At 45.5% G+C, this 25296-nt stretch overlaps 1 protein-coding gene across 5 annotated transcripts in view; it reads right to left on the minus strand.

The window, feature by feature from the left end:
* The window catches only part of HIVEP3 (HIVEP zinc finger 3), a 565857-nt gene that overhangs the window by 167299 nt on the left and 373262 nt on the right, over positions 1 to 25296 (minus strand). For all 5 annotated transcript variants that reach the window (XM_070368260.1, XM_070368261.1, XM_070368256.1 and 2 more), the window contains one exon: positions 13429 to 13509. The gene's annotated coding sequence lies outside the window, so the exon portion shown is untranslated. The remainder of the gene's footprint in view (positions 1 to 13428; positions 13510 to 25296) is intronic.

Below are 25296 nucleotides of genomic sequence, written 5' to 3' on the forward strand. Positions count from 1 at the left end.
CCCTGTTGCTGCCATCAATCCAGACTGGAAGTCCCTTAGTCAGATTCTCCTGGGCATCTATGCAACCCAGAGCCAGGCTAGGCACTGAGCAGATGCTCAGAATTTTGGTTGAAAGCGTGGATTCTGGAACCAGACTGCCTGGGTTCTGATCTGAACTCTGCTTCTCACTAGCTCTGACCTTGGGCATGTTACCCGCCTCTCTTTGCCTCAGTTTTCTCACCTTAAAATGAGGATAATAATAGTACCTATCTCTTTTGGTGAGAAGTACATGAATTAATACATGTAAAGGGCTTAGAAGTCTGCGGGGTGCCTGGTAAGAAACATCTACAACTATTAGCTGTTTTTATTATTCTACCGAATCTGGCTTTTATCTTGACAATGGAAAGCCATCAGGGAAGAGGTTTTCTTTCCAAAATAAAAATAAGTTTACTGCTTTGCCCGATTTTACTTACACACGTCTACCATGAAAGTTGAAGCGTTATAAGTACAAGGAAGAAAGAGGGAAACTATCCTTCACGCTGACCCGCAGATAACTATCATTAACATGACTGGTGGTCCGGTGATTGAGGATCCACCCTCCAATGTAGGGGACTCCGGTTTGATCCCTGATAGGGGAACTAAGATCTACGTTCCTCAGGGCAACTAAACCACTTGCCACAACCAGATAAAGCCTGAGCACCACAACAAAAGATTCCCACGTGCCAAAACAAAAGATCCCACATGACGCACCTAAGACCTGACACAGCCAAATAAATAAATCAATATTTTCTTAAAACATGACTAACTTTTTTAGATACAATTGACTGGCATTATTCAAGGACTCTGCATTTGCAAACTCACTGACTCTCTAAAGGTGGTTTAATCTCGAAATCGACACTCAGAGTGCCTTTGTGTGTTTGCAGACGCACACGGAGCAAACGATTTGAGCCTCTCCACGTGCATGTTCCCGGCTGAGGTCGAAAAGGTGCCACTGCCTCTTTCTGCTCCCCTATGTCAACAAGTGTCCCTTTCACAGTCTATTTAGTGCCATTTTTGTGCTTTTTGTCAGTGATCTCACTGTGATGTGCCTTACAGAGACAACACGTGTGTTAGATAAGCTTCCTCCAGGCAAGGGCTATTCGCCATGAGTTCAAAGTCTTAATATTTATATATATAGAGAGAGAGTTCAAAAATATATATTAAATAAAGTGTATTTGATAGAAACACACATAAAACAAGGTTACGTATTGACAGGTTGACAAAAATGTCCAGAGGCTCCCAGGCACCTAATGTTATATTTCCCCTAGCAGCGATGGTTCAGTGCTCACTGGGTCAGTGTCTGTGGACCTTTATAGGACTTAACTGTGAATAACAAGAATCAACAGAACTTGTCTAGATACACAGATGTATACCATTTGGACCATACTTTACACATAATTTTGACAATCTAAAAAACAAAAACCAGTAATCAGGACGTTCCTGGTGATCAGTGGTTAAGAATCAGCCTGCCAGTGCAGGGGACACAGGTTCGATTCCTGGTCTGGGAAGATTCCACATGCTGCAAGGCAACTAAGCCCTCGAGACGCAACTAGTAAGCCCACAAACCGCAGCAGGTGAAGCCTGTGTGCTCTAGAGCCTGTGCTCCGTGACAAGAGAAGCCACCCCAGTGAGGAGCCCACGCACTGCAACAGAGAGTAGCCCCCACCCGAAGCAACTAGCGAAGGGCCGCGTGCAGCAATGAACACCCAGTATAGCCAAAAATAAATAAATAGACAAAATTTAAAAACCATATCCTGTTACGTGAAAAGCAGCTTTCTGGACCCATAAATACATACAGGTCTCTAGATGGCTGCATTTCCATGGCCATTCTTTTACTTATTAACCTACTGATGGACGAACTGATTGCTTCTGATTATTCACTATTATAAACAACACTATGATAAACAGTCTGATTGGTAATAATAAAATAGTCAACATTTATTCAGTGCTTACTCTGGTATGCACTCTGGTATTCAGTGCTTACCCAGCACTCTGCTATGAGTTTTATAAGTATTATGTCATTGAATTTTATTTATAATAAGTATACATATAAATTTACATACACATATATAAATTATATCTATGGTTTTTATAAGTGTTATCTCATTGAATATTATCTCACAACAAGCCTATGAAGGTGGTATTATTATCATAACCACTTTACAGATAAGGGATCTGATGCTTAGAGAAGTTAAGTAACTTTACAGGATCACAGGGCTTAAAACCAGGTCTCTCTGACCTCTGATGCCTCTTTCTTAACCACTATGCTCTGCTTCCTTCTTATATGCATGATTCCAGGCACTTTTGGACTGTTTCCTTAGGATAGCTGTTTAGAAGGGGGCTGATGAGTTGAAGGCTGTGCACATTTGAAAATGTTGATACATATTGTTAAATTCAATTCACAATCCACCAACAGGGGCACAATCCAGTGCCCCTGTGTCCCACTCCTCACTTCCCTAGGTATTCTCACACTTTGAAATAGGCAACCAGAAGTGCATCTTGATTCTTTAATGCACATCCTTTGACTACAGGTAGCTACCCTTCATATGCTTGCCACGCCCTGTGTTTTGTCTTTTGCAAACTGCTTATCCATATCCTCTGCCCATTTTTCTACTGATCTGTCTTTACGTGATTTATAAGCTCTTCTGTCTTAGTGCTACTAACCCTTTACCCATCATACACGTGTTCACCCATCATACATACTTTTCTTAGTTCATTATTATTGCTTAACCCCGATTACTGTGGGATTTTTTTTTGCCCATGGGTCTTTAATTATTGATATTTTATTTCATGTTTTCTGGATTTAGTTTTCTACTTAAGGAGGCATTCTCCATCCCAACAGGGTATAAATATTCCCTCACTGTTTTTCTTCTAATACCTTTTTGGTTTCATGCTTTTTCTTTAGCTTGGAAGTACTTTGATGCAAGGACTGAGATTTGGATCTAGTTTTATTCTTTTATTTTTGTCCTAAAATAGCTAACTTGTTGTCTTATAGTATGTTAGGAATCATTTGCCTTTTTGTCTCTAATTTTAAACACCGTGCTCACTTACATCTACTTTTGGGTGCTCTGTTCTTGTCCACCGATCCACAAGCCTATTCCTTTACCAACACTGATTTTTTTCTAGGCTATTATTCCAAGTTTATCTTTCCAGATATACTTTATAATCATTTAATGGAAACACTTTGGAATTGGAATTGGAATTTCATTTAACTTATAGACTAATTCACAATGCCTTCCCAAGTTTATTCTTGGAATTTGGTATCTTTGGAGACTGGAGTCTTTTCCCTATGCTTTTCCCAGCTGGCTCATTCTGATGCCACCTTCTGTTCCAGCCAACCCTGCAGGAAGCAGTCACTCTCACCCCCAACACTTCCCATGTCACTCTTACATTTTTACCCTGAATGACAATTACTAGTGAGACAGCGGGCTCTTGGAAGGCAGGGTCCCTGCGTGGTCTGTTTGTGCACCTCTCGCCATATGTTGGTAGACGGCCAAGGCCATGGAGATATTTTCAGGACGAATAACTGGATGAATCAGTAAGTGAATGAGGACTCCCCTGGTGCTGCAGTGGATACGAGTCTACCTGCCAGTGCAGGGAACACCAGTTTGATCCCTGGGCCAGGAAGATTCTATATGCTGGAGAGCAACTAAGCCCACACGTCGCAACTACTGAGCCTGTGCACTGCAACTATCGTGCATCTAGAGCGTTTGCTCTGCAACGAGAGAAGCCCCCGGAAAGAGAGGCCCCCGGAAAGAGAGGGCCCCGGAAAGAGAGGCCCCCGCAAAGAGAAGCCCCCATAATGAGAAGCCTGCTCATGGCAACTAGAGAGTAGCCCCCACTCACCCCAACTAGAGAAAAGCCCACACAAAACAATGAAGATCCCATGCAGCCAAATATAAATAAACAAAATTATTAAAAAAAAAAACAAATGAAGGAAAGACATATTCCTAGAAAACTGAAAGTGAAGTAGATTTTCTATAAAAAACAAAAACAAAAACAACTCTACTTTTCCATAGACTTTCATTAGAAAACAAAAGCTTTGTCTTCGGCTAAATTCCTGAGACCACGCCAGAATCAGAGAAGTGGTGGCTCCTAGGGTGATGTGCCAAGTGCAGCCTGCCCCAGCACCTCTCCCCAGAGACTACCACCCTTGCCGAGAAGCCTAGGCATTTCTCAGGGAGACTCTCAAGGCCTTGCGGACTTTCCAGAAGGAGGAGCACAGGCATTCATGAAGTGCCTGCTTGCACTTTCCTGGAAGATACAAAACTTCTGAAAGGTTGGTATCACTAGTCCCATTTTGTGGATGGAGAAACTGAGGCTCGGAGAGATGGAGCCCTGATCTAATAACTTGACAAGACTGGCAGGAGCTGAAGCTGTGGAACTCTAAGGGCCTGGCCTCTCCCACAACAATGTCCAGAGCCCAGAGTCTGGGAGGCTAAGGGGCCCAGAGAAGAGTCCCACATGGCGTTGGAGAGAGAGGGTCCTGCCTTCACTGGCCAAGATAGTCCCTCAAGAACTTTTTTCCTCCAGAGCAGCAGTGATGCCTATGGGCTGTGCCTGAAGAGCACTGAACTCCAGTCTAAGAGCCAGTGTCCAGGCTGGGGATGTGTTACACTGGCCATGCTGTCACCCTGAGACTGGGGAGGGGATCTGGGGTGGAGGTGGAAGGTTCGCCATGGGGGAAGGGACTGGTCTCCAGCACACATCTGGGGACGCCCTTCCGTTTTCCTCCTCCCAGTCTGCCCAGGGTTGGCGTTTCTCGACTTGGCCCTGCAGGCCCCTCCTGGGAGTCTGGCCAAGCAGCCACTTCCTTATGGGGCTGGCAGCTGCTGGGCCAGTCTCAGCTTACTTCTAAGCCTGGATCAAAGCTCCAGTTTCTTACGAAGGACTGTGGGCTGGGGATCGATACATTCAACTGTCTTGGCACTGTGTCTGACCCCATGTGGGCCCCAGGGACGTGGAGATGAGTAAGCCACTGGCTTCCTCCTTTGTGGCTCCATTCTGCTCAGGAAGCAGAGTGTGCGGAAAGTTTCTAGCCCCACCTTGGTGCTGCGGTAGAGATATCTAAGTGCTGGGGGAGCCTAGATGGTGAGAAAGTGGGGAGACGATTCAGCAGGTACCAAGATGTGAAGGTCAGATGTCAGGCTATGGCATGTGGACTTCACCTGGTGGACAAAGGGAGCTGTCCCATGTTTTGAAGCAAAAGCCTCACACAAACAGGTTTGTGCTTCAGAAACACACCACCCAGGTGTGTGTGTGTGTGTATATGTATGTATATATGTGTGTGTGTGTATATATATGTATATATATGTGTGTGTGTGTGTATTTCTTAACATAAATTACCTACTTTAAATTAAAACAATTATATTTTCCAACAAAACTTTAGAGAGTGGTATTATTTTATATTTACATATTATTTTATATTTTGGTAATGTCTTAAATAAAGTCGGATTTTTGTATATGTCTCTATACTTGATCTTTATTTTCAATAAACATGTATAGTTTTTAAGGTGAAAATTAAAGCATCTCCATTTTGTAAAAATAATACCAAACCTAAGAGAACACAGAGCAGATGGATATGAACCCAGATGAACCGGTGACCCATATGGTGCCTGGGAATGGAAAGAACCCTGGGCTTACGGTTCACAGTCAAGTTCCTGCCGCTGACATGCTGGATTACTTTGAGCAAAATTACTTCCCCATCTCAACCTCAGTTCCTTTGCCTGTAAAATGGGAATTCTCTTACCTCATACACAGGGCTGCCATCAGAACAAAATGGGATGTCAGAGGACACTGTATGTTTGCACACATTTGACAAAGGTCAAACAGTAACGCGAGGGTCTGGAAGGCTCTCTCTACATGCCCACAGATGTTTAAGATACCCTGCTGCAAACTCACCACCCATCCATTTCTTGAGAAGTCTCTCTCTCAGCTGTTTCAGCTCAAACTCAAGCCTGTCCTGTGAAAACGTGGCCCTGTCCAGAGAAGCAATCGTTCATGTGTTCGGTGGGCCACCTGCCCGCCAGGTCCGGCCTGCTGGGCTGGGAACGTCAACATCGGCCCCTTCCTGGTGAGAGAAGGAACAGGGAGCCGGCTTGTTCTCCGAGAGCAGAAGACTGGCCGGCGAGGAGGAACATTTAAGGTGGGACGCTTCCTCCTGCACCGTTGGCAGCTGTCTACATAAGGCATCCATTATGCGCTGCCCCTAAGGCCAGTGGGCCTGAGAGGCTAGGCTAAAATTAGTGTAAAAATGCGCACCCGCCAGAGACACAGAACATCCGAAGGTCAGATGCCTGCAGCCAGCCACCCGGGCAGGAGCCAGGGAGCGGGCACAGAACAGCTGTGGCAGCATCGGCCTCCGCTTCCTCTCGGGCATGGGGATGAAGTCCTGCCCAGAGTCCTGGTTCCACAGCTCGGCTTGAATTGAAAAATAGGATGCAGAGTACAACCCCAAACATGTTTTTTTTTGTTTTTTTTTTTAAATCTGTGTACATTCATAGGAAAAAAAAGGTGGGAGAGGAATTATTAAATATCCAAGAGGCAGTATCAAATATGGAATAGTGGTTAAATTTTTTTCTTTTCCTGTATTTTTCAAAAGATTTTCAACAAATACATACTAATTTTTCAATCAGAAGAAAACACAACTGGACTACCCTGGTGGTCCAGTGGTTAGGAACCCACCTGCCAATGCAGGGGACACAGGTTTGATCGCCGATCCAGGAAGATTCCACATGCAGGGCAACCACTGAAGCCTGTGCACCCTGGAGCCCATGCTCTGCAGCAAGAGGAGCCTCTGCAATGAGAAGCCCGTGCTTCACAACTAGAGTAGCCCCCACTTGTCACAACTAGAGAGCCCACGCACAGCAGCGAAGAATCAGTGCAGCGAAAATAAATAAATACATACATACGTAATTTTTTTAAAGGAGGAAAACACAACCAAAGATGCCATCCATTATATGTTTATATTAAATATTATTTTGCATATATCTTAAATTTATAAAAGTGATTAAATTGTATACATTTATAGTCATATAAACTCCCTGGTGGCTCAGACTATAAAGAATTTGCCTGTAATGAAGGAAACCCGGGTTCAATCCCTGGGTCAGGAAGGTACCCTGGAGAAGGGCATGGAAACCCACTCTAGAATTCTTGCCTGGAGAATCCCATGGACAGAGGAACCTGGTGGGCTACAGTCTATGGGTCGCAAAGAGTCAGACACGATTGAGTGACTAACACACACACACACACACACACGTAGTCATATGGCACATACGTGTATGAAAATGTGTTTAGATATCTAGTCCACTGATGTTCATCGCTTTGAATTCCAGAATATCAAGCCTGACTGGCATTAAAGAGAAACATTGTCCAAGTCTTCCTTTTATGGAAGAAACTGAAGTCCCAGAAGCAAAGCAGGATGCTGAGAAACTACTTTTCACTGATCTTCATTCTGACAGGAGTTTCCCCAAATCTTGCCCACTTTAATTCTGTTGTTGTTTTTACTCCCACTTTATGGAGATAGAAACTGAGGCACAGAATTGATCACCCCACAGCACCCAGCTAGGAAGTCACAGAGCAAAGTCCCAGCCCTGCTTTCCTATCCAGAGCCCAGGGAGCTGGAGGGAAGGACCTGTGGAAAACACTGGCTCCCTATTGTAAGTAGAGCTGCAATTAACACTGGGGTGCATGTGTCTTTTGGAATTATGATTTCCTCCCAGGATTAGGATTGCTGGGTCATATGGTAGCTCTATTTTTAGTTTTTCTTAAAAAAAATTTTTTTATTGAAGGATAATTGCTTTACAGAATTTTTTTGTTTTCTGTCAAACCTCGACATGAATCAGCAATATAGGTATACATATATATCCCCTCCCTTTTGAACCTCCTTCCCATCTCCCGCCCCATCCCACGCTTCTAGATTAATACAGAGCCCCTGTTTGAGTTTCCTGAGCCATACAGCAAATTCCTCTTGGCTATCTCTTTTACACATGGTAATGTAAGTTTCCATGTTCCTCTTTCCATACCTCTCTCTTCCCTCTCCTCCAGTCTCCCCATGTCCGTAAGTCTATTCTCTATGCCTGTTTCTCCATATTTTTAGTTTTTAAAAGAATCTCCACACTGTTCTCCATAGTGACATTCTCACCAACAGTGTAAGAGGGTTCCCTTTTCTCCACACACTATCCAGCATTTATGGTTTGGAGATTTGTTGTTGATGGCCATTCTGACCGGTAAGGACATGGAAACAAGCTTTACATCCATCATTAGAGGAAGATGTGGTCCATATATACAATGGAATACTACTCAGCCATATAAAGGAATAGCATTATGCCATTTGCCAAGACGTGGATGGGCTCAGAGCCTGTCATACTGAGTGAAGTCAGTCAGAAAGAGAAAAATAAATATGGTATATTAACACAACTATGTGGAATCTAGAAAAATGACACAGATAAACATATTTGCAAAGCAAAAAAAGACACACGGAAGTAGAGAACAAATGTACGGATGCCAAGGGGGCTAAGGGGGAGGGCGGGATGAATTGGGGGGTTGGGATTGACCTATATACACTGCTATGTATAAAATAGATAACTAATGAGGACCTACTGTATAGCATAGGGAACTCTACTCAGTGCTCTGTGGTGACCTAAATGGGAAGGATTTAGGGTCCCAAAAGAGGGGATATATGTATACATATAGTTGATTCACTTTGCTGTACAGCAGAAAGCAACAGAACATTGTAAAGTAACTAGCCTCCAATAAAAATTAAAAAGCAAAAAAAAGAAAAAGAAAAACCACTAGCTCCCTGAAGCCTCAAGCATTCAGTAAGCCATCCCACACAGGAACATGTTTGACCATCTTTCCTGAGACCTTTGGGTGGTGCAGGCCGCCCCAGCCCCTGGGAGCCTTTGAAGGAACAAGTGCACAGAGTGGTGTGGGGACAAAAAGTCACGGTGCCCCCCTTTCTCCATGTGGGTCAGTTGCGGGGGGAAGGTTTGCAGGCGAAGGCAGGCAGGTGCCAGGTCTTCAAAACAGGAAGAGTCAGCCAGGGAAGCTGACTCTCAAGCTCTGCATTCCTTCACTGGCCCCCTCCAGCTTTCCAGTGTTCCAGCTCTGGAAATACCTTGAAGCCACTTCATGTGCTGGTATCTGAGGCTTTTGCTCCAGCTACAACATCTGTCTGCAGCGCCTGTCCCTGTCTCTACTGCCCCTGCTCTTTCAGGGCTCGACACATCCCTGCTGAGTGCCTACTGGAAATGGCAACCCACTCCAGTATTCTTGCCTGGAGGATTTCATGGACAGGGGATGCTGGCGGGCTACCGCCCGTGGGGCAAAGAGTCGGACACAACTGAGTGACCAACACTGACACTATGCATTAGAGCAAGACACAGTCCCAGCCCTGGCGGTGCCGAGTTCTTAGAGAAGGCTTAGTGTTCAGGCTGCACCAGGTCATTCAAGTGAGGGCTCTGAGGTCAGACTGCCCAGGTTTAGCCTGGCTTGGCCACTTCCCAGCTGTGTGTGCCCAAGACAGTCACTCAGCCTCTCTGCATCAGTTCTCCTCATCTGTAAAAGAGGATGATAGACACCTGCCTCACAGCACTGTTGTGTAGGTAGAGTGTAAGTCTGTATAAAATTCTTAGGGCCTATTATACAGAGTGAAGTAAGTCAGAAAGAGAAACACCAATACTGTATATTAATGCATGTATATGGAATTTAGAAATTTGGTAACGACAATTCTATTGCAAGGCAGCAAAGGAGACACAGATGTAAAGAACAGACTTTTGGACTCTGCGGGAGAAGGCGAGGGTGGGATGATTTGAGAGAACACCACTGAAACGTGTAGATTACCATTTGTAAAATAAATGACCAGGGCAAGTTCGATGCATGAAGCAGGGCACTCAAAGCTGGTGCTCTGGGACAACCCAGAGGGATGGGGTGGGGAGGGAGGTGGGAGGGGGGCTCAGGATAGGGGGACATGTGCACCCATGGCTGATTCATGTCAGTGTATGGCAAAAACCATCACAGTATTGTAAAGTAATTATCCTCCAATTAAAATAAATTAATATAAAAATAAACTTGGATTAGCTCTTAAAAATATTCTTAGAGCAGTGCCTGGCACATAGCAAGTGCTCAATAATCATTCATCATTATAATTTTTCTTCTTCTTATTAGCATATTTTTCAGATTCCCTCCTCATGATGGCCCCTGCTCCTGCCTTCTAGCTGCCCCTCCTCTACAGCCCCATAGAGCATCAGTAGTGATGTGATATGGGCCTTGAGGACTGTTCATCCTCATTCCTGTATGTGGTGCAGGGACCATATTTATTCATCTCCATCCCAGGCCCTGGCACAAACACAGCAACAGTGTCTCCAGGGCTACTGTCGAGTTGGTGGGTAACACGTGCCCTCAACTCCAACCAAGAAAAGTCTCGGAAGCTCCTCGCTGCCTGAGTCCTAGAGGAGGCACATCTGGCCATATCTCTGAGCTCACTGATATTCCTCAAACTGTGAAGCCTTCCCTGGATCCGACCCTCCTGAGCTGACAAGGGAGCAGGTACCAGGCTTCCTAGAATGCTTCTCTGTGTTGGGGAGCTGGGGAGCTCTGCAGGGCAGGTCATCCTAAACACCAACACGGATGCTCCACCAATCGGGATCTTTCCCATGGCGGTGCCTTTCTACCCACCGGTCCCCTTGCCTGGAGCGCACTCTTTGCCTTTCACAGTCCTCCTGATCTGATGAACTCCTACTGATCCTTCCACACCCCCTCTCCCACAGTGCTTTTCCTTTCTTACAGGGTGTTGTTATTTGTTTACACACCCCTTCTGGAGAAGGGACCATCTTATTCCCGTCGGGGCCCCCAGTGTCTGCCAGCGCCTGGAACAGAGGAGGTGTCAGGAAAGTTCTGCCAACCTAAATTTTCAAAGGAAAATCTAGTCCATTGGTCTGACTGCCCATGAAGGCACAGGTGAGAACTGCCACACTTGAACCAAGAAAACCCACAGGCCTTCCCAGGACACCTGCTTCATCGCTGGGACGGGAGCTGGGGGAGCAGCCCAGAACGTTAAGCGTCCCGTGTGACGGGCAGCGGGCTGGCCTTTCACAGAGCTCCGGCCCCTGACTCTGGAACCACCCGAGGAGGTGGGTATGGGGGAGATGAAGACACCCAGGCACAGGCGGTTACACTGCTCCCCGAGGGAGTGACAAGACAGGGCTGGAGTCCAGTGCTCTGGCCCCCAGAGCCTACTCTTCCGTCTCTCCCAGGAGACAACAGATGTGAAGGCGTTTCGAGTCCTGCCAAGAGAGGAAACTGCAAAACGACACAATTGCAGAGTGTTACCCGCCACACTAAAACGACTCTAGGGCGGGAGCCACCTGGGTATGTAGTGGAGGGGGGAGGGCTGACGAAGAAGGGCTTTAGGAACAGTACTGCATTCTTTCTCTCTTCCTTTCTTTTAAATATTTATTCATTTATTTGGCTGCGTGGGGTTCTTTGTTTTGGCACATGGACTCTCTAGCTGTGGGATGTGGGCTTGGTTGCCCCACGGCCTGTGGGATCTGACTGCCTAGACCAGGGATCAAATCCACGTCCCCTGCATTGCAAGGCAGATTCTTAACCAATGGACTGCCAGGGAAGTCCCTGAATTCTTTTTTTAAACAAACAGTTCTTTTTTTGCATTTTTAAAATTTTCGCTTTTTATATTTTGGGCTGCATTGCATGGCATGCGGGATCTTAGTTCCCCAGCCAGGGATTGAGCCAGCACCCCTTGGATTGGAATTAGGGAGTCTTAACCATTGGGCCACCAAGGAAGCCCCAACACTGCATTCTTACAGGGCTGCTGTCTGGGGGGAGGCGGCCCAGCGTTCTTCAGGGGCAGGGGAGGAGGGGAACCGGGTCGGTTGAGAAGAGAGGTTCTGATGGCAAGTCCAGCAGCCCTCCACCAGAGAGGCCCCCAGGGTGCCTTGTGGCTGCTTTTCACTAGGAGATCTGAAGGGCCCCAGTGGGACACAGACAGCTCAATGAGGGGTTCCTGTGCTGGGCCTCCCATGGCTGATGTTCAAGGTTCTGACACAAGCATCTCCTTGCTGCTCTCAGCCTCTCCCTGGGGCCCAGAGTCTTCTCCTGGCACCCCAGACTGACCATCTGCTTTCCTTCCTCAATCATATAGGGACCAACCTGAGCTCCTTAATCTGGCATTCAAAGGCCCAACTGTTTCTCCTAGGCTCACTTCTCCCTACTCTTTCTCTGTACCTGCTAATCCCAGTTATTCCACCTTTGCATGTGTTGTCTCCTTAGCCTGGAAGGCCCTTCTTCCTATCTTGCCTGGTGAACTCCTATTCATCCTTCAAAGCCCAGTTCAAGTTTTGCCCTCCAATGGTCCTCCCTGAACCACCCCCACAACCAAACCCAGACAGAATGGACCCCTCCCGCCTTCACAGGTTTCCTCTACCATGGCTATTTACACATTGTCTCCTCCTTCAGACGGGAAGCTTTTTCAGACCAATGATGTGCTTTATTTGTCTCTGAGCCTCAATGCCCTCTGGTCTCATCTCCTGGGCAGCTCTCCTGGGCTTCCTCGTGGATCAGCCAATAAGCTTTGGCCTTGCACTCACTCCCACACAAAGAAAGGCCCTGCTCTTAGGTTAACCTGCTTTCCCACCCTTTGTAGTCTTTCACACCCACACTCTGCTGCAGGCCTGCCCATGCTCTCCGCGTGTGTGGGTTGCCTTTGCCCTTCCCATCTGGGCACTGCAGTCTACAGTGACCATGGTGTGCTATGCAGCCGTGACAGGGCCCATGCAAGGCTGGTGACTGTCCATTTTTGAATTTGACTTCAAGCACAGTTTGCTGGAAGGGACACAGGTCCTGGCCCCCAAAGCACACATGCACACAGAGGGCACACGCGAAGCCCAACCCAGGCTCCACGTGCAGGAGGTCCACGGAACAATCAAATAGGAGGTGAGCCCTAGGGCAGTGGCAGACAACTGCTGTGCCCGTGGTCCCTCCTCCCAGCCCAAGGCCTTGATCAGAGCCTGGAAGAGCTGACTTCTGGCCTGCCCCATTCACTGAATCCTATTCCCTCACATTCACACAGAAAAACAGAAACAAAGAAAGGCAGGTTCCGTCTGAGATTTTCCTGAGTAGTGAAGGCTGACATGGTGTCAGAACCAGTTCCCTGGCTCCTCTCCCAGGACACGTTCCTAGCGCCATATGCTGCCATGGGTAGAAATGCCAGCTGCAGGACTCTGGACAGTTGGCAGTGTTTTCCTGAAGTCTTGGTAGAGTGCGGGGCTCCATTCTCCTGCCAAGGCTGGAGGCAGCCCCACCTCCCTCCTGGCCACACACACGCCCATGGTCTTAGGGTTGTGCTGAAATGGCTCCACGTCCCATGGTGGGAGGGAGTGATGGAGAGCTTACCTGCTAAGGGCCAGCCGTGGTCTCATGGTCGAGATATGTCAGAGCTTTTTAAGAGCTTGCAGGGCTGTGCTGGAGGGAGGCCTGTGGGAAGCAGAGAATGTGAGAATATTATACCACCGCCATCTGTCAACTTGCACTTGAGTTTGAAAAATGCATCCCCACATGGTGAGCACAGCCTCGCTGAGAAGAGCTTCACAGCTGAGCTCCGGCCACCACCCCTTCTCCAACAGGGTCATCCCAGGGTCAAGATCAGACTCCCCGGGGGTGCCATCGTAGCCTCCTGACCCCACTCCCAGAGCTGAAAGTCTGGAGTCAACAGCCCCCGCTGGAGCTTCTGTGTTCTATTTCTGCTTCCCAGTGGAGGAACTCTCACTTTCAAGCACTCCTTGAGAAAAACCTCCCCTCACGGGCTCCCAGAGCACCAATCGTTGTAACTCATTCATTCTTTCTTCCATTATCCATTCATTCATGCCAGCATTCCCTAGCCACTTGGGGAATCTCTTACTGCTGCTGTGAGGTCTCATGGAAGCAGTCATGGAAAGGGACAGCTCAGGTCTCGTAAGTCACTTGTACACCCAGTGCAAATGCTACAGCTCCCAATCCCCAGCCTGGTGGGCTCCCCTCTCCGAGTGATCCTGTGCTAGACATTGGGCAAAGCCCTTACACTCCATGCAGGACCACAGGATGCTTCCCATCAATTTTAGCATGAGGACTCCTTTTCAGGTGAAAGTATTCCTCAAAACTCCCCACCCCTTCACGGTGCCCTTAGTATCTCTTCTTTGAAAAAAAAATACAAAAGCTACAGGAATGTGCTAAGTTGTTCCAGTCGTGCCCGACTCTTTGAGACCCTATGGACTGTAGCCTGCCAGGCTTCTCTGTCCATGGGATTCTCCAGGCAAGAATATTGGAGTGGGTTGCTATGTCGTCCTCCAGGGGATCTTCCCAACCCAGGGATCGAACCTGCATCTCTTACGTCTCCTGCATTGGCAGGTGGGTTTTTACCACTGGCGCCACCTGGAAAGCCCTACAAGAACATAACGCCTTGCAATTAACTTGTTTTTTAGTGATCACAGCACCCCTACTAGTTAAATAATGGTTATCCACACTTGACACATGTTATTTCTGTCTTCCATGTTTAACCATGCTTTGACCCCTGGGAGATCCATTCATTCAATATTTGTTCAATGGGTATTTAAGGGGCATCTCTGGGATGCCTGGCTCTGGGGCGACAGGTTAGGGGTCCAGGTAGGAGAAAGAGCAGTGGCTCTGCATGGTGGGGTCCTTAAGCTCCAACCCAGTACAGACTGGATCTCGCAGGCCACGTGGCCTGTCTCTAGCCCAAAGTCCTTATGAGTAAAGTGGAGATGATCACTCTGACCCTGGGAAGTCATAATAGGATGAAATGAGATAGAAAGCACCCAGGTCAGGGCCTGGCATAAAGCAGAAGCTCAACAGATGGGCACCAGAGGATTAGCATCATCATCGACCATCACCCTCATCATCATCATTGCCTTTATTATCACCACCATCGTTGTGAACATCCTCATTGTCAGACCACCACCGCCACCATCACATCATCCTTTCCGTCTCTTGCTGAGCCCCAAGAGGCCTGTCCTTGCCCCTCCAGCAGGATACTCTGTAGTCTCCACCTTATAATAGAGAGATGTGTATGCACATTTTCTTTCTCAAAGTCATGTGCTGCTCTATAATTTCAGAGCTGTGTGAAACTGAGTAAGGTACTTAACCTGTCTAAATCTGTTTCTGCATGTAAAAATGGGACAAGTTTTAGTAACTCATGGAATTGCTGCAATGTAAATGCGTATAAAAACTCAACATAATACCTGGGATTTGGTAAATGCTTAATAATTGCTGGTCATTATTACTGTTATTATTACACTTCTCCTCCTAGCCTCTGAGCCCCTGCAAGCAGAGACCATGCCAAATTCATCTCAGTCTCCCCACAGAGTCTAGCACAAGACTTTTCTCCCAACAGACATTAATGAATGTTTGCTGAAACAGTCTTGGAGGCTTACACAAAATCAGATGCAAAATAACTCAAGGGCCAGGAGCATGGAACATGGTCAAGGAGAGAGGAGGACAGAGCCCTGATGAGACTCTGAAGACTTCCAACAGATCTCCTGAAGGGAGCCATTTGTTACCTGGGGAGCCGATCTGCAGGTCTGCTAGGACCTTCAGCCATCCATTCATTCATCAAGCTGACCAAAATCTCATTTGGTTCAATAACAAATCCTTGCCCAGTGTCTTTCCCCCCTATTTTAAATCTTACTTCCATCTGGCACACCAGTTGGTCTTCACAGAAATGCTTGGAGGCAGTTAGAACAGGTATGAACAATCCATTTTGTAAATAAAGAACTGGAGACTCAGAGAGGTGATGAGACTTGCCAAAGGGCACATAACCGTCAAGGACATAGTGGAAAGTAGACCAGGGTCCCATTCATGACATTGATTCCTTCCCACTGGCCCCATGATGTCAAGCACTTTACAAATCTGGAATCGCTCATTCTCACTGCCCACTTTGCTTCTCAGCAAACGAAACTGAATTAAGTTATTTTGGTGCTATTTTAACATGCCTGTTGGAAAAGAAAGATGAGAAGTTCCGTGAATCAGGGACTATGAGAGCCACAACAGTATAGGGCAATTAAATGTATGGGTGCTGACCCCAGATGGTCTGGGTTCAAATCCTGACTCTGACATTCATTAGCTGTGGACAGAGCTAATGGACAGAGCACTGGACAGAGCTCTGGACAGAGCACTTAAGCTCTCTGGGCCTTGATTTCTTCATCCATAAGGAAAACTCATTCCAGCTACCTGCGGGACTGTAACAGTTAAATGGACTAATTTATGTGCAGTATCTAGAACAGTACCTGGTACATAGAAAGGGTTAGTTGTAATCATTATTATTTTTTTAATACTTTTTATGTTATACAGATTTATATCTTAATATTTTAAATTATTTAGTTATTTATTTATGACGGCACTGAGCCTTTGTTGCTGTGTATGAGCTTTCTCTGGTTGTGGTGAGTGGGGGCTCCTCTCTAGTTGCAGTGCGTAGGCTTCTCATTGCAGTGGCTTCTCTTCTTGCAGAACACAGGCTCTAGGTGTGTGGGCTTCAGTAGTTTTTGCATGTGGGCTTAGCTGCCTCACAGCATGTAGAATCTTTCCAGACCAAGGATCGAACCTATGTCTCCTGCATTGGCAGGTGGATTCTTAACTACTGTATCACCAGGAAAGTCCTGTAATCATTATTATTTGTGATGCATGCTCTGCACCTCAAACAAGGCCTGGCACAGAGAAGATCCCTAAAAAACATTTATTGGATGGGTTAATGCATGAAATACTCCCTGGAAAGAGGTCGGCAGCCGTGCCTCCAGGATGGATAAGTCAGTCACAAAGGGAGCTGGAGCTCCGGTTTCAGAGAACCTAGGGTCCCCGACTTCCTAGGTCAGATGAAACCAGGAGGAAGGAGATTGGTTCAAGAGGTTTTATGTCCAATGCATGTCAGGCTGTGTATGTGCTGTGCGCTCAGCTGCTCAGTCGTGTCCAACTCTTTGCGACCCCATGGACTGTAGGCCACCAGGCTCCTCTGGCCATGGGATTTTTCAGGCAAGAGTACTGGAGTGGGTTGCCATTTCCTCCTCCAGGGGATCTTTCCGACCCAAGGGTTGAACTGGAGACTCATTGGCAGGTGGGTTCTTTACCACTGCACCACCAGGGAATCTATGAAGAGCAGTAAATATGACTAATAATAGTTAAGAATATGGGCTCTAGAGTCAGATATTGAAATTCAAGTCCTCACTCACTCTGTTACTACTAGTTGTGTACTCACTTCCTAATATTGCCTCAGTTTCCTTATCTATAAAATGGGGATACCTACCTTGATGGAAAGTTGGGTTGATCAGATATCCTATGGAGGAGGTAAAGCCTCCTATACCCAGCCCTGGCTCACAGAAATACTGAAGACTAGCCCAATAAGGTCAACAGCAGCTGACCACGATGAACTCGTCCCATGGGCCAGTTCATCCTATGCCAAGTGCTGTTCTTACCATGCTCTCCCTCATGTGGGCTTTGCATTCCTCTGCTAAGGCTAGCTGCACCCTTGGCCAAAAGGCTGCTGAGAAAAGGCAAATTCTCTATTTGGTCCCAGCACAGATTGGGCTCCATGGAGGTGACATGGCTCCTTGGAAACGGTCCCCTGGGAAAGGTGGTCTCCAAAGAATCCACCTGGGGCGCCCCTCCCAAGCACCAGTGCAAGTATCTCACAGTCACTGTGTCCCAGTCCCTATGGGGGTGCGGACCCTGCTGTGCTCAGTTTCCCTGTTCAAGACCCCCAGACTCACCAGTTGGCCTGCTTATGGGAAGGAATGGGCATTTGTTGAGCCAGAAATTTTACAATCTTGATTTCATGTAATCCTCACAGCAAGCCTGCAGGTGGGCACCTGGAGGTCTCCATGGACCAGCTATAAGACCCTGAACAAACTAGTCAATCACCCATGCCTCCCTTTTCTCACCTGTGAGCACTAGGTAAATATCCTTATTCAGTGAACCTGTTTTGCAGAGAAAGACGCTGAAGCACTGTGGGGAGGGAGGTGCTCTGTCCAAGGCCATATAACTAACAAGTGATGAAGCTGGAGCTGTATGACTTCATAGTTCCACCCATTCATTCATCATCAATTCTGTTTTGAAGGCCCACCCGGTACTGTACACTGGATCCAAACTCCCTCTCTTTTAAAAAAAACATTCATAGATGGTATTATGGTATCATACTGAAACTGTATTTTTAATTTTCTAAAACCACAGTGACTTAACAGAAGTCAATATATTTTTTGTCTTTGAATAAAATTGTATTGACAGGTTCTTAAAAAGTTTTTGCTTGTTTATTTGCTATTCTTTTTTTTTTAATAAGAAAAAAAACTTTATTTGAAGTGTTCACAAGAATTTTAACATAGTAAACCTCAACTCAAACATTGACACACAAACAATAAAAAATATTAAAGAGTATCATCATACATCATTTTGGCAAAACAAGATGGTCCAAGTTCTTTATTTGCTATTCTTTATTTCTCTTTTTGTAGATTTTTTTTTTTAGAAATAAATAATAAAATAAAACCATTTGGAGTTTGACTACAGTAAATAAGAAATAAAAAGTATTCATGATGCAGTGGGACATAAACAGTATAAGCCCAAAAGACTAAATTATTTACTATCTGGCCCTTTATAAAACAAGTTTGCTGACCCCTGATCTACTTGAAGTGACAAATAGATTCAAGGGATTAGATCTGATAGAGTGCCTGAAGAACTGTGGACAGAGGTTCATGACATTGTACAGGAGGTGGCGATCAAAACAATCCCCAAGAAGAAATGCAAAAAGGCAAAATAGTTGTATTAGGAGGCCGTAAAAATAGCTGAGAAAAGAAGAGAAATGAAAGGAAAAGGAGAAAAGGAAAGATATATCCATCTGAATGCAGTGTTTCAAAGAAGAGCTAGGAGAGATAAGAAAGCCTTCCTAAGTGACAATGCAAAGAAATAGAGGAAAACAATAGAATGGGAAAGACTAGAGATCTATTCAAGAAGATTAGCGATACCAAGGAAACAATTTCATGCAAAGATGGGTACAATAAAGGACAAAAATAGTATGGACCTAACAGAAGCAGGCAACGTGGACCACAGCCTTGTCTAACTCAACGAAACTATGAGCCATGCTGCGTAGGCCCACCCAAGATGGCCATGGTGGAGAGTTATGACAAAACGTGGTCCACTGGAGAAGAGAATGGCAAACCATTCAGTATTCTTGCCTTGAGAACCCCATGAACAGTATGAAAAAGCAAAAAGATAGGATACTGAAAGATGAACTCCCCAGGTGGGTAGGTGCCCAGTATGCCATGGGAGATCAGTGGAGAAATAACTCCAGAAAGAATGAAGAGATGGAGCCAAAGCAAAAACAACACCCATTTGTGGATGTGACTGGTGATGGAAGTAAAGTCTGACGCTATAAAGAGCAAAATTACATAGGAACCTGGAATCTTAGGTTCATGATTCAAGGGAAATTAGAAGTAGTCAAACAGGAGATGGCAAGAGTGAACATCGACATTTTAGGAATCAGTGAACTAAAATGGACTGGAATGGGTGAATCTAACTCAGATGACCATTATATCTACAACCGTGGGCAAGAATCCCTTAGAAGAAATGGAGTAGCCCTCATAGTCAACAAAAGAGTCCAAAATGCAGTACTTGGATGCAATCTCAAAAACGACAGAGTGATCTCTGTTTGTTTCCAAGGGAAACCATTCAATATCACAGTAAACCAAGTCTATGCCCCAACCACTAATGCCAAAGAAGCTGAAGTTGAACGGTTCTATGAAGACCTACAAGACCTTCTAGAACACCCCAAAAAGATGTGTTTTTCATTATAGGGGACTGGAATACAAAAGTAGGAAGTCAAGAAATACCTGGAGTAACAGGCAAATTTGGCCTTGGAGTACAAAACGAAGCAGGTCAAAGGCTAACAGAGTTTTGCCAAGAGAATGCACTGGTCATAGCAAACATGCTCTTCCAACAACACAAGAGAAGACTCTGCACATGGACATCACCAGATGGTCAACACCAAACTCAGATTGATTATATTCTTTGCAGCCAAAGATGGAGAAGCTCTATACAGTCAGCAAAAACAAGACCGGGAGCGGACTGTGGCTCAGATCATGAACTCCTTATTCCCAAATTCAGACTTAAATTGAAGAAAGTAGGGGAAATCACTAGACCATACAGATATGACCTAAATCAAATCCCTTATGATTATACAGTAGAAGTGACAAATAGATTCAAGGGACTAGATCTGATAGACAGAGTGCCTGATGAACTATGGATGGAGGTTCATGACAGTGTACACAAGGCAGTGATCAAGACCATCCCCAAGAAAGAGAAATACAAAACACCAAAATGGTGGTCTGAGGAGGCCTTAAAAAGAACTGAGAAAAGAAGAGAAGCTAAAGGCAAAGCAGAAAGGGAAAGATATACCCATTTGAATGCAGAGCCCCATAGCAAGGAGAAAGCCTTTCTCAGTGATCAATGCAAAGAAATAGAGGAAAATAACAGAATGGGAAAGACCAGAGATTTCTTCAAGAAAATTAGAGATACCAAGGGAACATGTCATGCAAAGATGGGCACAATAAAGGACAGAAATGGTATGGACCTAACAGAAGCAGAAGATATTAAGAAAAGGTGGCAAGAATATACAGAAGAACTATCCAAATAAGATCTTCAAACCCAGATAACCACGATGGTGTGATCATTCACCTAGAGCCAGACATCCTGGAATACAAAGGGAAGTGGGCCTTAGGAAGCATCACAATGAACAAAGCTAGTGGAGGTGATGGAATTCCAGCTGAGCTATTTAAAATCCTAAAAGATGATGCTGTGAAAGTGCTGCACTCAATATGCCAGCAAATTTGGAAAACTCAGCAGTGGCCACAGGACTGGAAAAGATCAGTTTTCATTCCAATCCCAAAGAGAGGCAATACCAAAAAATGTTCAGACTATCACACAATTGCACTCATCTCACACTCTAGCAAAATAATGCTCAAAATTCTCCAAGCTAGGCTTCAATAGTACATGAACTAAGAATTTCCAGATGTTCAAGCTGGATTTAGAAAAGGCAGAGGAACCAGAGATCAAATTGCCAACATCTGCTGGATCATTGAAAAAGCAAGAGAGTTCCAGAAAAACATCTATTTCTGCCTTATTGACTATGCCAAAGCCTTTGATTGTGTGGATCACAGCAAACTGTGGAAAATTCTTAAAGAGATGGGAATGCCAGACCACCTTACCTGCCACCTGAGAAATCTGTATGCGGGTCAAGAAGCAACCGTTAGAACCAGAGAAGGAACAATGGACTGGTTCTAGATTGGAAAAGGAGTACATCGAGGCTGTATACTGTCACCCTGCTTATTTAACTTATATGCAGAGTACATCATGTAAAATGTTGGGCTGGATGAAGCACAAGCTGGAATCAAGATTGATGGGAGAAATATCAATAACCTCAGATATGCAGATGATACCACCCTTACAGCAGAAAGCAAAGAAGAACTAAAGAGCCTCTTGGAAAGTGAAAGAGGAGAGTGAAAAAGCTTGCTTAAATCTCAACATTCAAAACACTAAGATCAATGCATCCCATCCCATCAATTCACGACAAATAGATGGGGTAACAATGGAAATAGTGAGAGACTTTATTTTCTTGGGCTTCAAAATCACTGCATGTGGTGACTGCAGCCATGAAATGAAAAGATGCTTGCTCTTTGGAAGAAAAGCTATGATCAGCCTAGACAGCATATTAAAAAGCAGAAATGTTACTTTGCCAATAAAGGTCCATTAGTCAAAGCTATGGTTTTTCCAGTAGTCATGTATGGATGTGAGAGTTGGACTATAAAGCTGAATGCTGAAGAACGTATGCTTTTGAACTGTGGTGTTGGAGAAGACTCTTGAGAGTCCCTTGGACTGCTAGGAGAGCAAACCAGTCAATCTTAAAGAAAATCAGTCCTGAATATTCATTGGAAGGACTGACGCTAAAGCTGAAGCTCCATTATGTGGGCCACCTGATGCAAAGAACTGACTCATTGGAAAAGAGCCTGATGCTGGGAAAGATTGAAGACAGGAAGAGAAGGGGACAACAGAGGCTGAGATGGTTGGATGGCATCACCGACTCGATGGACATGAGTTTGAGCAAGCTCCGAGAGTTGGTGATGGACAGGGAAGCCTGGTGTGCTGCAGTCCATGGGGTCATAAAGAGCTGGACGCTACTGAGCAACTGAACTGACTGACTGACTGACCTACTTGATGAAATATTCTGCATCCTTTAAAAACATGATTATCTTTCAATTTCAGGTTGATAAAAGCAACCTACAGAGTTTTATATACAGGATGATTTTGCCTATGTAAAAAGAACCCTATATAACAAAACCACATGAAAACTGAACATAAAAAACTCAGAAAAATAGATGAAATTATTAACAGTTTTGGGGGGATAGAAACACAGTAAGTGATTTATGCTTTTTATTTCCTTGTACTTGTCTTTACTTTCTAATTCTTAGGAAACACACAAGTATCATACGATGGAAAAATCACCTTTTAAAAAGAGAGATGCATAGTTGAACATCTCAGCTCTGGGCATCCTAGTAGCCAAGGTAAGGAGTGAAACAAGATGGGTTTTATCATCAGTGGTTAAGAAGGAGCCAGAGAACTACAGAAATACAATCCTCCTGGCCCAGATTTCTGAAAGACTTGGTCAACAGGGTCTTTGTGTCAAGGGTATCAAAAAAAAAACAGCGCACAACTTTATTCTTTACTAATGTACTGAGGTATTCCTTGCATATATGACTATTCTTCAAGTATTGACCTTCAAATGATGTCAAAGAGAAAATGCTAAGCTAAGACAATTCTAGTGGCCAGGGTGATATAGGAGTTTATAGCTCAAGGAAGAACTTGTGGAATCTTGTGGGGAATAGCATTAATGGATCCAATAAATGCATACACTTTCTGCAGAGAATTTTTTTCTCAGAAAACAAAACTTACATTGAAGACCAGTGTGTAAAATAGATAAAGATGAGGTGCCTTGGTAGAAGTTGAGTAGGGCATGTTTTAGGTCACCCTCACAACTTTCTCCAAGACTGCCCCTGAATGGGGTTCTGTGTCACCTCTAGGTGTTCTTGGAGCCCAGCTGGCAAATGGCTCCATTCGCCACCCCTTGGAGACCTGTAGAGCCCCTGGTCCTTTGCCAGGTTGAGGGCACTGGTGAGGGCAGCAGAAAGGATGCTCTGTGCTCACAGAAGGCAGAGCCCTGTCCTGCAGAAGACACAAGTACGAGCACAAAGACGAGGTTTCACTGGGGATGTTAAAAAGCACACGTCATAACTGTGCTTTCGTTACGGGTGTTGGGTTGGGTAGGGAAGGACTCGGCATTCTGGAGTGGCAGTTCTGGAGCCATCTGAGGCTCTAACAAGAGAGGAGGAGGGTCTTTGGCGGGTGGATAAGCCTAGAGGACAAATATATGAACCAAGGTTACAATCTCATTTCTGTTTGAAACCTGAAGAACAAAACATAGTTAGCAACAGGATGTGGGACAGTATATTGAAGTGGTAAAGAGGGGGCTCTGGATCAGATTTGAATCCTCCTCTGCTACTGACTTGCCCATGGGAAAATCATCAGCCTTCCTTTGTGGGGCCAGCCCCTCCCCATGCCCACAGGGTAGACCATTAGTCCAATTCTGTGATGCTAGTTTCATTTCACTTTCTCGTGAGTGGTTCGGGCATAGGCATGTGACTCAATTCTGGCTAATGGGGCCTTTTATTCCCATTTTATAGCTAAAAGAAGGATCTCTGGGATAAGAAAGAGATTTTGGAAAAGATGATTCTCTTCTGCACCATCCACCATCGTGCCTGCAAATGGCCCCTGGGACCATCTTATGACCTGGGTGAGAGAATGCTGAGTCGGTGGGAAGGTGGGCAGAGCAGGAAAAGCAGGAAAGGGATGGGCCCTTGTCATCACTGGGCTGCTGGGTTATTCAAATCTGGAACTGTCCGTATCTCTAGGCTTCTGGAGTTAATAAACCCCTTTTATTTTTTTTTTAAATTTTATTTTATTTTTAAACTTTACATAATTGTATTAGTTTTGCCAAATATCAAAATGAATCCGCCACAGGTATACCTGTGTTCCCCATCCTGAACCCTCCTCCCTCCTCCCTCCCAATACCCTCCCTCTGGGTTGTCCCAGTGCACCAGCCCCAAGCATCCAGTATCGTGCATCGAACCTGGTCTGGCGACTTGTTTCATACATGATATTATACATGTTTCAATGCCATTCTCCCAAATCTCCCCACCCTCTCCCTCTCCCACAGAGTCCATAAGACTGATCTATACATCAGTGTCTCTTTTGCTGTCTCGTACACAGGGTTATTGTTACCATCTTTCTAAATTCCATATATATGCATTAGTATACTGTATTGGTGTTTTTCTTTCTGGCTTACTTCACTCTGTATAATAGGTTCCAGTTTCATCCATCTCATTAGAATTGATTCAAATGTATTCTTTTTAATGGCTGAGTAATACTCCATTGTATTAAGCTGGGGCTTCCCTGGTAGCCACCTGCAGTTGGGTTTCTGTTATCTGCAGCCCACAGCATCCTTGTACCCAGCTAGAACTTCATATCTGAGAGCATGTACCTACCAGAGGGCTGGGGTTGTACCATCAAGGGCCAGTGGCAGGAGGAAGCCTGAGGAAGGGAGTATCCAGAGGGTGGGTAGGTCCAAGGGGGGCCACTTATGGGTAAGTATGGGTAGCCTCTGGCAGTGACAGTCTCTGAAGTTAGAAGAATGGCAGTGCCATTTCCTGGCCATCTTCTTTGTTTGGGGCAAGAACCCAGCCAGAAGCTTGAGGGCATAATGAATAAGATCCAACTCAACGTATGGTTTGGATGGAATAGTAAGAACTAGCCAGAGCCTCATGGTATGAAGTTCAAATGGGTCTTTGACCCTTTCAGGGAATTGAAGGTTAAGACAGGGAAGCAGAGGCAGAAAGAAACACACCCAGTTATATAGAGTCACCAGCAGGGCAGAGTTTAGTGGAGGCTGAAACTCCGTAAATACTCCCCTTTCACCACCTCCACCCCCAGGAATGCCAGATGCAGAGCTCAGGGCAACCATGCCAATTCCAGGCCAGCCCCCTGGGTACCCCTACTGGCTTTGGCTCAGGCATTGGACTGGCAGCTTGGATGGATGGCGCCTAAGAGAAGCAGGGGAGGCAGGGACTAACAGAGGCTGAGTTCAGGAAGCAACTTCCATCAGGAGCTGGGAGATCCCCGGTG

The sequence above is a fragment of the Bos mutus genome, chromosome 3 (assembly GCF_027580195.1).
Source record: "Bos mutus isolate GX-2022 chromosome 3, NWIPB_WYAK_1.1, whole genome shotgun sequence".
Lineage (NCBI taxonomy): Eukaryota > Metazoa > Chordata > Mammalia > Artiodactyla > Bovidae > Bos > Bos mutus.